The sequence below is a fragment of the Oreochromis aureus genome, linkage group 3, assembly GCF_013358895.1.
Source record: "Oreochromis aureus strain Israel breed Guangdong linkage group 3, ZZ_aureus, whole genome shotgun sequence".
NCBI lineage: Eukaryota > Metazoa > Chordata > Actinopteri > Cichliformes > Cichlidae > Oreochromis > Oreochromis aureus.
Window position 1 is genome coordinate 35,025,936 of NC_052944.1, and position 13,781 is coordinate 35,039,716.

The window sequence follows — 13,781 nt, forward strand, 5'->3', positions numbered from 1 at the left end:
TAAGTTAACATTTGAACATTTTATTTAGGTAAGAAAATGACAAAATGACAGGACAATAAAGGTATATTAAGTGTATGTGTCCTATAGCTGCCAGTGTCTCACATAGTTTTTGTGTCGTAACCAGACCGAAAAGCAGCGCACATTTCGGTGCTTTATTTCGGTGCTTTTTTTTTTTGAGATGTCATACACTTTGGATTCTAGCCAATCATTTTACCTTTGCAAGTATAGTAGGCGGGCCCAGGTACGTATGTTCTTTTAGAGCAGAGCTACAGATTAAAAACGCCCAAGGCGAAGCGGTCAAAAGTCTGGCTGTACTTCACAGCAAAAGATGCAAACTCAGCAGCCTGCAACAAGTGCTTTAAGGTGATACTGTGAAAAGGAGGTAACTCCTCGAATCTGATGAAACACCTGGTGACGCATAGCGTTTTTTTTTAAAGCCGAGAAATGCGCCGTATTTGATAGCTTGCTGCGAGACCTCACACCGAGCACATCTACTGCGGGTGTGGTGCCTGTTATCGGACCCGGAGTTAGCAACATCCCCCAAGAACCTGAAGAGTAGAGTCCTGGCCCCTAGCCCTGTCAGTGTAGCAGAAATGATGACGGATGATGATGGCAGCAGCAGCCGTTCTTCTCTGCGTGAGTAGCTTCATGTTGTTCGTGTGTAATTTACGTTGAGTACGCTAACCACATTATTACATTAATGCACGTAAGGTGAACTAGCAAACACCGTCGTAGTTACATGCGGCTGTCTTCTTGTTTGATAGAGTGATACCATATATGCCCTATAGCTGCAGAAAAGGCTAACATTGTTATCTTTTTACAAAAGAAAAACAGCTAAACATGAGAGGTTTTAGGACAAAGTATGTGTTCTCCATTCTTTAAGCACCGGTTCGAGCACCGTTTAAGCATCGGCACCGTTTCAAAAGTATTGGTTTGGCACCGGTATCGGATAAAACTTAAACGATACCCATCCCTACCTATAATGAGCCTTTTTTAAAAAGTACATTGTATCGGGGGGGGGAAGTATTGGTCTGGACCTCTTAATCTTTGAATTCAGGTGTTTTCAGTCCCACTGCCACAAGTGCCTTCTTGTAAAATTCAGTTTGTGAAATTTAGTAGTATTATTGCAAAATGGTAGCATTTAGGAACATCAGCAACACAGGCACACACTGAAAATGTCGCCAACGCTCTGCTTACAGTAACTGCGGAGTTCAAAAGCTCCTCTGGTATTAACATCAGCACAATAACTGGGAGCTGGGAGCTTTCTTGCTATGGATTTCCATGACTGAGCAGCTCCTGTAAGTGTAATGTGCTCCTGGCCCTCAGTTTGTTGCTGGCAGACAGAGCTGATAAGCAAAAAATTTCGCAGAATACAAAGTCGGTGGAGGAATGTATTGTTCTCCACTTTGGTGTGGGTTTAAACAATTCATGAAGTGTCACAAAAATGGTGTTAAAAAGAAAAATTGATGCTGCACTTTTACTATAACACACTGCCAATAGCAAAACCTTGTTATAAGCCCAGAGGTATAAGTGAGCTTAAAAAAATGTACAAGTAGAAACTACAAGCACCTGAATAAATATATCTGAAAAACGGAAGCAAAATGTGTCGAAACAAAGGTCAGCATCGAAGTGATCTAAGGAAAAATGATCACCAAAGACTCGATAAGAGCACAAGAAGCACAAAAGACTTTCTCATCCAGTCGCAAAAAGGTTATATAAACACCATTCACCTTTGGGTTGCTGTAGAGTTCTTGCCTCTTGTTGATGATGAACATAATGCACGCTTCTTGTTGTAAGAGTCATTTGTTCTGCTTGTTTACATCAGGATTTATGTCCTTTGCTGCCCTGTGACCTGCCTGTCACATTAAAAGCATTTACTTTTAAGCATTAGTAGCAGCAACAGTAGTAAAAGCTCTGTGTAAGTAAATATGACTTAATAGGAGATGGAGAATGAAAGCTACAAAGCTGGAGGTCTGTATCAAGCTAATGCAAGGACTGAAGCTCCTTTTGTTGCTGTGGACAAATGAAACATTTGAGATGAAATGAAAGAAGGGCTCAGTCGCCACAATTTGGAACCATGTTTTTTACCCCATTAATAAAAAGATTTCCAAAAGATTATTTCATGGCCCAGTGCATAATGAACCTGCTTTAAATATCACACTAGAGAGCGTTTCTGGTTTCGAAAACAGAAAGGAAAAGTGAATACTGTAAACAGCAATCGGGATTTGTTCTGTTCTTTCCAAATGTTGTCAGTTCCTCTTTCTGCTCTGTCTGTATCTTCAACCCAACACGGCAATGCATCTCATGGTTTATCTGTGCTTTGTTCAAAATCTACTTACACCTTTGGATTAATCCACGATGGAAAGCAAACACTTGGCATTGGCTATTGAATCAAAACTAAATTAAAAATCTTGCTTAGCTGGAGAACATGCATGCCCCATGACGACCTGATAAGGATAAGCGAAAGAGAATGGATGCACTGAATAATGCTACTTTAAGTGTTTGAGGGAGATGCTGTACGTGTTCTCATCTTATCTGCTTTGCCACAAATGGTTCTTTAAAACTTTCCTCGGGTTTGATAACTAACGGCTCCACACTAGAGCTGGTGGATTAGATTCAAATTTCTGATTATTCACTCTGAATTGTTCTTAGACACTACAATAGGTCATCCTACTAATTAGGTTGCTTTTGAAGGTAGCAATGTGATGTGCATCGAACTGAATTGAGGTGAATTGCAAATGTGAAAAGGGTTGATTACATTTGCAACCAGCATATTCCATTAATATTAATTACAAGGCAGTGCATGCATGATGTTATGACTGGAAGCTGAGCCCCCTTAAAAGTTTGAACCTAGGATCACCCCTGCTCTATCTGCAGTACTTGCAGCGAATCCTCCATTGGCAGCAGAGCACTATTTTACCTTGGCATGCAGAGAATTTATCAGCCTTCTTAATGCTTAATTCTTCATTTCTCCCATCTTTCATGTCTGAGAAGAGCTGGCAGCACTTCATTAGAGAATATCTGATGCAACATCAAACATCAGTGAATTCTTATTCACTCTTAGCAAGGTTGACTTGATTTAATACAAAGGATCTCGAATACTGGCAGCCAAGTAACAACGTAAAGTATCTCTAAATCCTTTATAAAAATTTAGAGCTGCAGGTGGAACCGTGTGAATTAAAATACTGGTTTAACGCACTGAAAAATGACTTTCGGTATTTTAACATTAAAAATAAAGTTTAATGTTTACGTTGTATGAAATTAAAGCTTCAAGGTATCTGAATGTTCATTGTCTTTTCAATCGAATTTGCTTTTCTCACTGTGTGTCAGGCACAGATTAATCCTCTAAACATTTCAAGAAGCATCCAAAAAAAAGTTGGCTAGAAGGAAGGAGATGCCTCCCACAGCAACAAAAGGTACATCAGCTGGAAATCCGAAAGGTCACAGAGTGCGCAAGTTTGCATTCAGCAAAATAAAACCCTTTCTTATCACTCTGACCCGAGCTTTGGAGAAATGTAAAAGTAAATCTATGAAAGCTATGTTTTGAAAAGTGTTGCTTTTTTTTTTAATATAATGCATAAATGACTTAAAAGGAAAAAAACACTGCTGCACTGACCTAAACGCTTTTGGAAATATGAGGCAACTGCAAACATATTTTTTATCTTGACAAAGAATTGCAAACGTTATGTGATTAAACTCACTGGACGGGTGATGGCACCAAACAAAACGGTAAAAGCACACTGGCTTTGGGATTGGTGCTGGAGTGTGCTTTGGGGAAAAATTGTCTTAGAGAACAACCAGCCCTTTGCGCACCATCAAACATGGCACAGGTGCACAGGAGATGAAACCGCACAGGTCAGCGGAGGCTGAGAGAGGCTCCGTCATGCATCGCTTGTCTAATTGACAAAACAAACCTCCTGATGTGGATGTTTGACTTTGGCGGAGTATGAGCTCAGACTGTCGCCATCACTCATCCTCTGTGACCTTACAGCAGGTTCACGTAAGGGTCTGTGTCCTTTTAACAAGAGCTAAAATAACTCCGTGTGACCGCAGGAGAGTCAGGATTAAAAATTAAAGAGACTCGCAGATGCCACATCATATGGCAGCATTAAAACATCACCCTCATCACACAGACTTCACCTCCTGCCTCTTTTTCCTCTGTGTTTTTCTCTCTGTAGTGACAGGGTGCTCTATGATCATGTATAGGCACACGAGGCTACTTTTGATGTTGCTGAGTGAAATCTGTCATTTAAAAACTACAAGTTAGCCTCATGAATCCACCACACAGCATAAAGGTAAATCACTGCATTAAAAAAAGTTGATGTCGTTACTTAAGAATATAAAAGAATGATTATACTACATTTAATAAATTGGATAACAGTCCCCATGAATCATTCTTGAGCTCATAGCCTTGGATATCTGCAGATTCTGTCTTTCAGTCAGTTCGGTCTATTAAAATCAATCTGAAATATCTCAACAGCTCCTGTCGGTTCTTTTAAAGCACAGTCTAACTAGACAAAGAGTATTTTTCTGTTTAATATGAGATGCAGAAATAATTTGTGTGTTTTCTATTCATTCAGCCCACATTTACAGTCTGCAACGCCATGCTGCATAAAATGCTGTTGACCAGATCTCCAAGCTCCCCGTACCCCACAGGACCCACTGCAGTCTTCCAGGACCAAAACTCCACAGGACACACCCACCCTGAAAACCCAAATATGAAAGAGTTGGGACACTGTGAAAAATGTAAATAAATCTCAGAAATACACATTTTATTCACAGCAGAACACAGAAAGTACATCAAATATTTAAGCAGCATATGTGCTGTTTAAATATTTGATATTTAAATGTGGAGACAGGGTCATTTTGCCACTGTGTAGCATGACCTCTTCTTTTAACAACAGTCTGCAAACATCTGGGAACTGACGAGAACAGCTGCTGGATTTTTCAGAGAGGAAAGTTGTCCCATTCTGGTCTGTTGTAGGATTCCAGCTGCTCATCACTTCTTGTCTTGTCTGGTCTTCTTGGTCAGATTTTGTTGTTTCATGATGCTCTAGATGTTACTAACAGAAGTGTTTATTGCCTGGACTCTTCTACTATGAAACATTGCTGTTGTAAACTGCAGTATGCATTTTAGCATTGACTTGTCTTACTTGTCTTAATCAGCGGTCCCCAACCTTTTTTGCACAACAGACTGGTTTAATATCAGATAATATTTTCACGCCCTTTAAGGTGTCGCGGATAAATACAACAAAATAAAATGATACGACCAAGACATAAACTGTGGTATTTTGTAAATATAATAATAAACGCAAATTCACTGTGTAATTGTGTAACTTTATTAGCAGCGTCCTCCTGAAATGTGCCAACAACATTGAGAATAACATCCTCCTCTCTGCCCCTTAATGCTCTCTGGTCGCTATGGTAACGCGTAAATATTTCTTTCAAAATAAGACTCACAACTACAACACAGGAAAAGACCCAAGTTAACGATAAAAACCCTGAAAACCGGGTGCTTCCTCCCCCCAGTCCAAAGACATGCAGTTAGTGGGGTTAGGTTAACTGATGATTCTAAATTGCCCATCGGTGGGAATGGTTGCCCCTCCCTCTGTGCTAGCCCTGCAACAGACTGGCGACCTGTCCAGGATGTACCCCACCTCTTGCCCTTTGCAATTATTTATCTGAAATTGTTCCACATTTTGTAGACAAAGTTTTTGCAGAGCAGAATGAACCTAACTAGTTTCAAGTTTACTTTCTAGCATTTCGTTGACTCTGTCACAACATTTTTGGAGACGTCCACATATGCGTAAGTTCTAGAAACACCAGTTGTATAAACAGCAAACCAGCACCATATAAAGCACAACATCAGGTGATAAGGGATGGACGAATCTATGTGGATGCCCTCTACTAGAAGTTTGGCTGAATCCCTTCAGCGTCAGCCTGAGAGTTAATGTTAATGGTGAAATGAAGAGAAACTCATCTTTAAAAAAATGAAATGTCATCTTGTTTTCTCTTTACCTCTCATCTTTGTGTCACTTCTTTGTGCGGGGCTTTTAATGAGCACCCAACTTTTCTTTTCCTCAGAATAAAGGCCAAATGTTTCTTGTTTGTGAGATCTTGAAAGCTGAACTTACTTCTAAACAAAGTCTCTCATTATTGCCTGGATGGCTGCATCTTCTCAGACAGTTCATAACCTGTCCCATTAGCCACTTCGTGCGGTGTCTTGTTCTCCCCCTTTTCTGTCTACAGCTAAAGAAACCGATAAAGAGATGAGAAGCGAATGTGTGACTCAGCTGCCATTGAGTCATAGATGCCACAGACGATAGCTGACTTTGAAAACAAGGAAAACAAAGAAATTTCAGCACACCTATCCAACAATGTGATTCATGTTTTCATATCAGCTGTGGATGAAAACTGGACTTTTATCTTCACTGATTTTTTTCTCCTTTTAATTCCAAAATTAATCTAATTTATCCTGAAGAAACAGCTGGAAGTATATTGCTGCAGAAATTAAACAGATATGCCCACTGGCTATATCATTCTGTCATCCCCGGCGGCACTAGCCTGCTGATATATTAGTCTGATAAAGAGCTTTAATTAAAAATCAGATTCTGGAGCATCACTGTTGGCTGCATGATGAATCTGAGGTCATTTATTTTGATAGCTGATCAATATTTTGAATGAGTCTCCTCCTGATTTTATGATCAAACTATGAAATTCATTTCATGGCAATTTTGCACATGAAGTACGGTTAACCAAAGTAAAGAATAGACACGGTTATGTTTTACTTCTGCTTCATGTTGAAACTGATATATTACAGATAAACCAGGATGTTCAAGTCATAAGGACTGGAACATCACCAGTGCTGATTGTCAGTTTCACGGAGGTTTCTTCCCGTTAAAAGGAAGCCTTTTCTTCCTGCTGTCGGTAAGTTCTTGATAATATGGGATCATCTGATTGTTGTGGTTTTCTCGTATTATTGTCTTTACCTTACAATATAAATGGTATTGAGGCGACTGTTGTTGTGATTTGATGCTATATAAATAAAACTGAACTGAAATTGAATTGAATTGAACTAAATTCAGTGCGGCTATTAGAAGAAAATAAAAAACAGTGATTCGAAAAATGATCAACAATGATCTCATAACAACAAAAATGGAATTAAAAAGTTTCAGTTTTTCATTAAAATTTCATTAAAATTACAAATTGGATTATTGTTTATTTGGCAAAAGCCAAACTGAATTCATGTTCTGTGGGAGTTTTTGTAAAACTGTAAATCTGACAATTAAGGGATAACAAGAATAATTTTATTTAAAGAATATTTCGAATGAAGAACTTTCACCACCATTCTGTTGTGTGTGTGTGTGTGTGTGTGTGTGTGTGTGTGTGTGTGTGTGTGTGTGTGTGTGTGTGTGTGTGTGTGTGTGTGTGTGTGTGTGTGCGTGCATGGGGTTAGGGTCAAATGTTGGATGTATTTTGGTGTATTATTGTTCTGTGAAATGTTTACATTGTTTATTTGTTGTTTATTTATTTGTTCATCCTTGTACTAATACAACTTATTATAGAATAACTTGGCATTTTACTACCCTTGTCGCACAGTGTTGCCTTGAAGCAACAAACCAATATCTGTTTGGGAGGGGGGTCAGGGTGTCAAATTTTATGACTGATATATACTAGGTGTGAATGTGTGAGTGAATGTGAGCGTGAATGGTTGTCTGTCCCTGTGTGTTGGCCCTGCGACAGACTGGCGACCTGTCCAGGGTGTACCCCGCCTCTCGCCCTATGACAGCTGGGATAGGCTCCAGCGCCCCCCGCGACCCTGGAAAGGATAAGCGGAAGCGAATGGATGGATGGATATTATTAGTGACCCTAAAGCTCCCCCAAAATAGGGAGAAATATTTTTTTCCCCAAAAATTTAAAAGTCATGCAGTAGAGGGTTAATTTGTGGCATAACTTATTGGGAGGTGGTTTAATAAATTCATTAAGTACTCTAATTTTAAAAAACTGTTTTAATAAGATGTTTATCTGGCTTAAATGCATCTTATAGAAGTTAAATGTAGTCTTTTAATGCTTTCATTGTAACTGCAGTATAGATCTAAACACACTTGTAAAAGAGTGCCAGCACTTCTTGCATATGATTTATTCTTGGTTACCTTCACTTCATCTAAAACCAAAGTACTTCCAAACAGTTGGTGATGATCTGCTTCAAGGGACAAGCTCTTCACCTTGATGTTTTTCTTGTATATCTGTCTTTCAGTGTAATATTACTGGTGTAGATTAGTCTGGGAACCTGAATCTAATGCAAGCAAGATGCAGAGAATAGAAGGTACTGATTTACGCTGTACTCAATTTGCTTTGGGAAATTTGGTATGAGCAACATGGGAAAAAATGTCTGCCACCCTCAAAAACATTTCTGAGTAAAATGCAACTGAACTATATAAAATCAAAGGTTAATATATTCAAATAATTAATTATTAAGGAAAATGTGCTTGGTGTAAACTGAACGTTCTACCAATCAAGAAGATCTCATTTGACCATTTGACATTGTGCTTTATGTGATAAAGCGACATGAAAAAAAAAATCACATGTAATTAGATTAGGTAAAATTGGGAATTTGGGCAGAAGGTGTTTTTTTGTGTTTCGTTTTTTTCACTGTAGAAGAAAAATAAATTCATGCAATCCAGCACCTTGAATCAACAGTCTACATCACAAACAGCTGTGAGTTCAGGATGGTTAGAAAGGAATGTGGACCAACACCTTACGAATAACAGTGTGTCTGAAATCCTTTTGGAGTTAAGGCCACGATTGTTGGAAAATGTGAACATTGGAGAAAAAGGTCTCAAGAGAGGTTCAAGGAAAACTGTGAGTGTTGACTCTGGCAGACTCTCAGAGCCACCATATACAATGAAGGTACTTTTTAAAAGCTCTGGGGGTGTCTGAACTGTGCTGTTTCCACAGAGAATTGAACTTTAAACAAACTCTCTTGGTAATGTTAGTGCCCTTCTTTACTTTATGGCAAAAGTCTGATGTTCTAGTTTTGAACTTTTCCATGGCCAACACTTTGGAAAAAGTGGGTAATGTTTTTTTCTTCTTCTGGAAATCAATGGCTCAAAGAGATCAATGAAGCAGCAGTCTTTGCACATTTAAACCCACACCTACACCATAGTCAGCCTTACACAACAAGCAGGTTTCGCTGTTTATAACAAGGACCATTTTTTCCAAAATCAGCTTGTGAATAACTGTTCATCCAGTATTTTTTTGATGTCTGTAAAGAAGCCCAGCAATAGCATGCCCAGTTCACTGATTTTGCCAGCAGTCAGAGCGAGTTTTATCAAACGCAGATTTTCAGAAAGGATAGATCCAAAGAGATGGGCTTATTTTCAAAGTTAGAAAAACTGTTTGATTTTCCATGGGTCCATCAATTTGCACAGCAGTCTTCGGAGCAGTGAAATGGGCTGTCCATGCATCGCTGCACTTTCACATGTATTTGTGAAGGACACGTAGAGTTTTCAAAATTAAGAGAGGAAATTCGACTGGCTGCTGTGCCAGTTAAATCTATTGTAAACAGCAGATTTGATTAGAAAGGCCACAGTTTTGAGATAATAATCGCCAAAGGCCACAGTGGAAAAAACATGTGGTTTCTCTGGAAATATAGAGTATGAGGTTAAGAAACCAAGTGTCTTCAGACTGCTATTTCTTTCTTCTTCTTTTTTTTATCCAATCTGCTGCTCTATGTTTACCCATAGAGAATAGCACAGGATTTTTCCCTCCTGGAACTCTACAGAGCCCAATACTGGAAAAATCTGTTATTTTAAACATGACAGGGAGCAATATATACACAGGCACACGCACAAACGCAAACACCAAAGATCAAGTCCATGAAAGCACAGAGCAAATAAAGATGACAACTGAGTGGCAGTCCACTTTTTTCTGGAGGTTTTACTGGGTTTGTATCTGAAAACAACCAGAGGTATAAGTAAGCTAACTATAGGCAGTTTTTATTTACATATTTTAATGTTGCTTCTCACTGACTAGATGTACAGCCTGAGAATGCATCTCATAAAAAAGTTACAGATTCTCAATCTCTGTCTGCACATAGGATTTTATCATAAAGTACCATAAACGTAGCCCTGGCAAGGGCCAGCTTCAGACCCACATCTACTGCTTCATATTACTGAGGACAACTGGAAAGTTGCTTTTTGCTAAAGTATATAGTTAGGCCTGGATCAGGTGACCCTCAATCACCTGATCCATGGTTGTTGTTCTCAGAAACTGCTGAATGACTGAGCTTTTCTCTAAGATTTAAAGAGGATGGTCTAAAAAAGAGAAAATATCCAGCGAGTAGAAGTTCTCTATAGTTAAAATGCCTTGATAATTATAGAGGTCAAAGGGTGATTGCCAGAATAACTCAAATGACCATTTGTTAGAACTGATGTGTACAGATGAGCTTTCACCAATACACAACATGTCAAATCTTGAAGCAGATGGGCTCCAGCAGCAGAAGACCGCACCAGGTGCCACTCCCGAAGAACAGGAAACTGAGGCTCCCAACAATGGGACAATAGAAGATTGTAAAAACTTTCAATTTCAACTACAACTGCTAGGATCAGAAATTCACATGAATGCATGGCTCCATCCTGCCTTGTATCGACAGTTCAAGTTGTTGTTGGTGTAATGGTAAAGGCCTGGTATTCTATGGAGCATATAAATTGCTATCTACCACAAAGTCACATTCTATCATAAAGCAGCAACACCCAACATGGGGCTCGAACCCATGACCCTGAAATTAAGAGTCCCATGCTCTACCAGCTGAGCTAGCCAGGTGCCCCAATAATTCGTTGATGTGAGCACCGATTTCATGGCGCATTTTAAGCCTCTTAAACATGAGTATTAGCTAAACTGCACAGCCTACCTTAATATTGTCACTGACCACGTCTATGCCTCTGTAATCACAGTGTACCATCTTCTTGTGGCTGCTTCTAGCAGGATAACACACCATGTCACAAAACTCAACTCAACTCAAACTGGTTTCTTGAACATGACAGCGAGTTCACTGTACTCAGGTGGTCTCCACAGAGCCAGATCTCAATTCAGGAGAGCACATATAGGGTGTGGTGAAATGGGAGATTCACATCATGCATGTGGAGCCAACAAAGCAGAAACTGTGTAACGCTTTTATGTCACCATGGACCTGAGCAGTTCTGAATGCAGTGGGTCTGAACTCAGTGCTGTCAAAATGTAATTGTGTCTAGTCACTGTTGGTCTCTCAGTCAGTGTACACCTTCCATGACATACAGTAGGAAAAATAATTCAACATGACAATGTGTGAAGTCTTATTACTGCATGCTAACTGCAATTTGCTTGACCACTCTATTTCAGTACATCACTGTTACTATATTGAATGCAGAAAAGCCTAACTTGAAGTCATGGGGCATTTTAGAAACTTTAAGCAAATTGTTTTGTTATTGTTATTTCCAGATTCAGCAGACAGTCCTGCACAGCAAACACTCTGAGAGATTCCCTGTATGCCACAAGCTTATCACCAAACATCAAAGTTAACAAATTACTGCTGAACAGAATGCAGCATAATTGGTTAAAAAGCCAAATGTCTTCTCAGGAGTAAATGGATACAAAAGAAAAAGAGGAGTAAATACTGAATTTGTCATGTGGATAAAAGCACAGCTCAAGGGACTGCTACATGCTTAAATAAGCAGTTCTTTGCTTATTTAGCTCATATGAACGGATGACTCAGATTTGTCGCAAGTGGCCAAATTTGCACTATGTGTAAGTCTCCTTAAATCAGACATGTCAAACCACAAAACACCCTATTTTAATCGTAAGTGGGTCAGACCAGAGACACTAAAGAAAGAAATGCTTCATTGGGCTTAAATTGTAAGAAACAAATATGTAAATTAACATAAAAAGTTCTGTTAGATCTTTGCACAGACTGTCCTGTAATTATATAATGGAAAATGTCCTCCCTTTTTTTATGGTGAACCCACTGTAAAAATAGTTAATTTCTACAGTAGATGTAGTGGGAAAATAGGAACTTTCTGTCATTTAATTTTTCATCAGTTACAACTCTTTTACTTTTACTGCAGTGTTGTATGAGTAGCTATTGGGGAGGTAGAAAATACTAAAAGTCTAAAATTGATATCTTCCTTTACAACTTCCAAAACCATCCAGTGGACATGATTGGAGTTTTTGGTATATTCTGGCTCCCGGGCCTTATGTTTGACACCACTGTCTTAAATTACATGTGCACACCTTCATTTTAATCTTTGTCATTTGCTCTGAAGCATTAGTTCTTACTGTTCACAGACACACACTACACAAACGTATTAGGAATCTGTTGTAATTTAATCTGGTGACATTTACATAATACACAAATTCTCTTGTAACCCACCTGAATGTAAAAAAAATGAAAACGCACACTCCGATGCTTATCCCATGGAAAGACAAGAAACGTACCCAGATTAGGGATGCAGATGTGTCCAACTTGAGTGTGACAGTGAAAGCGGTGACATTCACACATACACAGTCCTACATGGAAAGTGTGAAAAGGCTGATTAATAGCTTAATAGGATTTTATACCAGCGCTGTGAGCCGGGTAACAGGTTTCACTGTATCACAGGGAAATATGATAATAATGTGAGGATGGAGCGGATGAGGCCAGACATAAATTCATACCCCTGAAATGACGACAAATTCTGCCACGCGGGACCGTTATGAATGACGTACAGCGGCATGTGTGGAAAAAGGTTTGTATGTATCACAAGTAACTTATGTGCCTATGGACTGCTGACGAACTTTATTACACCTGGGTGATTCTAGTCTGGTTTATGAACCTCAGCATTAGTCAAAGGTGAGCAGTCTTTCAAAGAACTTTTCAGACATTTATCACTTCCCCCTGTAGATTGACCTCGACATTTAATCAGCGATTTGAGAAACATGGAAGAACTCTGCTGAGGATTAACTGTGGTAATTTGATCAGTATCAGTTTCTGGAAAGGAATGACATTTTCTAAGTGACAACTGAGCAAGCAGCTGTAAAACGCAGAGCTCTCAGGTGTAATACCCCATCAAATGCTTCTTCTGAAGTCGGTCGAGACTTAATATTCAAGTTAAGCCTGAAATACGACAAAAAGTAATTCTTCATTCCGTTAAATTAGCTGGAAACCAATATTTGTTCTATAATGTAGGTATTAAAGTCTATGAGTTCAAAAAGACTTGGGGAGCTTTAACATAGAAACATCTATGTGAGCAAATTTAAAGATAACAAATAATCTATTTAAAGAATTATAACCAAAGTAACCCAAACAAAAACAACTCATCTCCCTACCTAACAAACAGAAAAACACCAGGGGAAAATATGCTAGCAACACGGCCACATATAGTTGGAAGCAAGTGCAGCTGGTTGGAATGGGAGGAAGATGGATGAAGCCTCTTGCCAAGAGAATCTGTCATCCTGGCTACTTATCAACCTGCAGCAAATCATCTGCAATCATGGTGCAAGTTGATGTAGCATTCATACGGAGGGCACATTATGCAGCACCCAAAAGAAAAAGGCACCATTTTATCCTTCGATATTGGTCGCTTTGCACCCTGCCGCAACATGCTAGCCCAGTCACTTCTATTTATGCCCGCAGTTAAGAAGCAGCTGCAGTAAAGGGAGTGCAGAATTATTAGGCAAGTTGTATTTTTGAGGAATAATTTTATTATTGAACAACAACCATGTTCTCAATGAACCCAAAAAACTCATTAATATCAAAGCTGAATGTT

General features: G+C 39.1%; 1 non-coding gene across 1 annotated transcript; it reads right to left on the bottom strand.

Moving 5' to 3' along the window:
* Positions 1-10,751: 10,751 nt before the first annotated feature.
* Positions 10,752-10,824, bottom strand: trnak-cuu. Its single transcript has one exon. It is a non-coding gene; the product is annotated as a tRNA-Lys (tRNA).
* Positions 10,825-13,781: the final 2,957 nt, after the last annotated feature.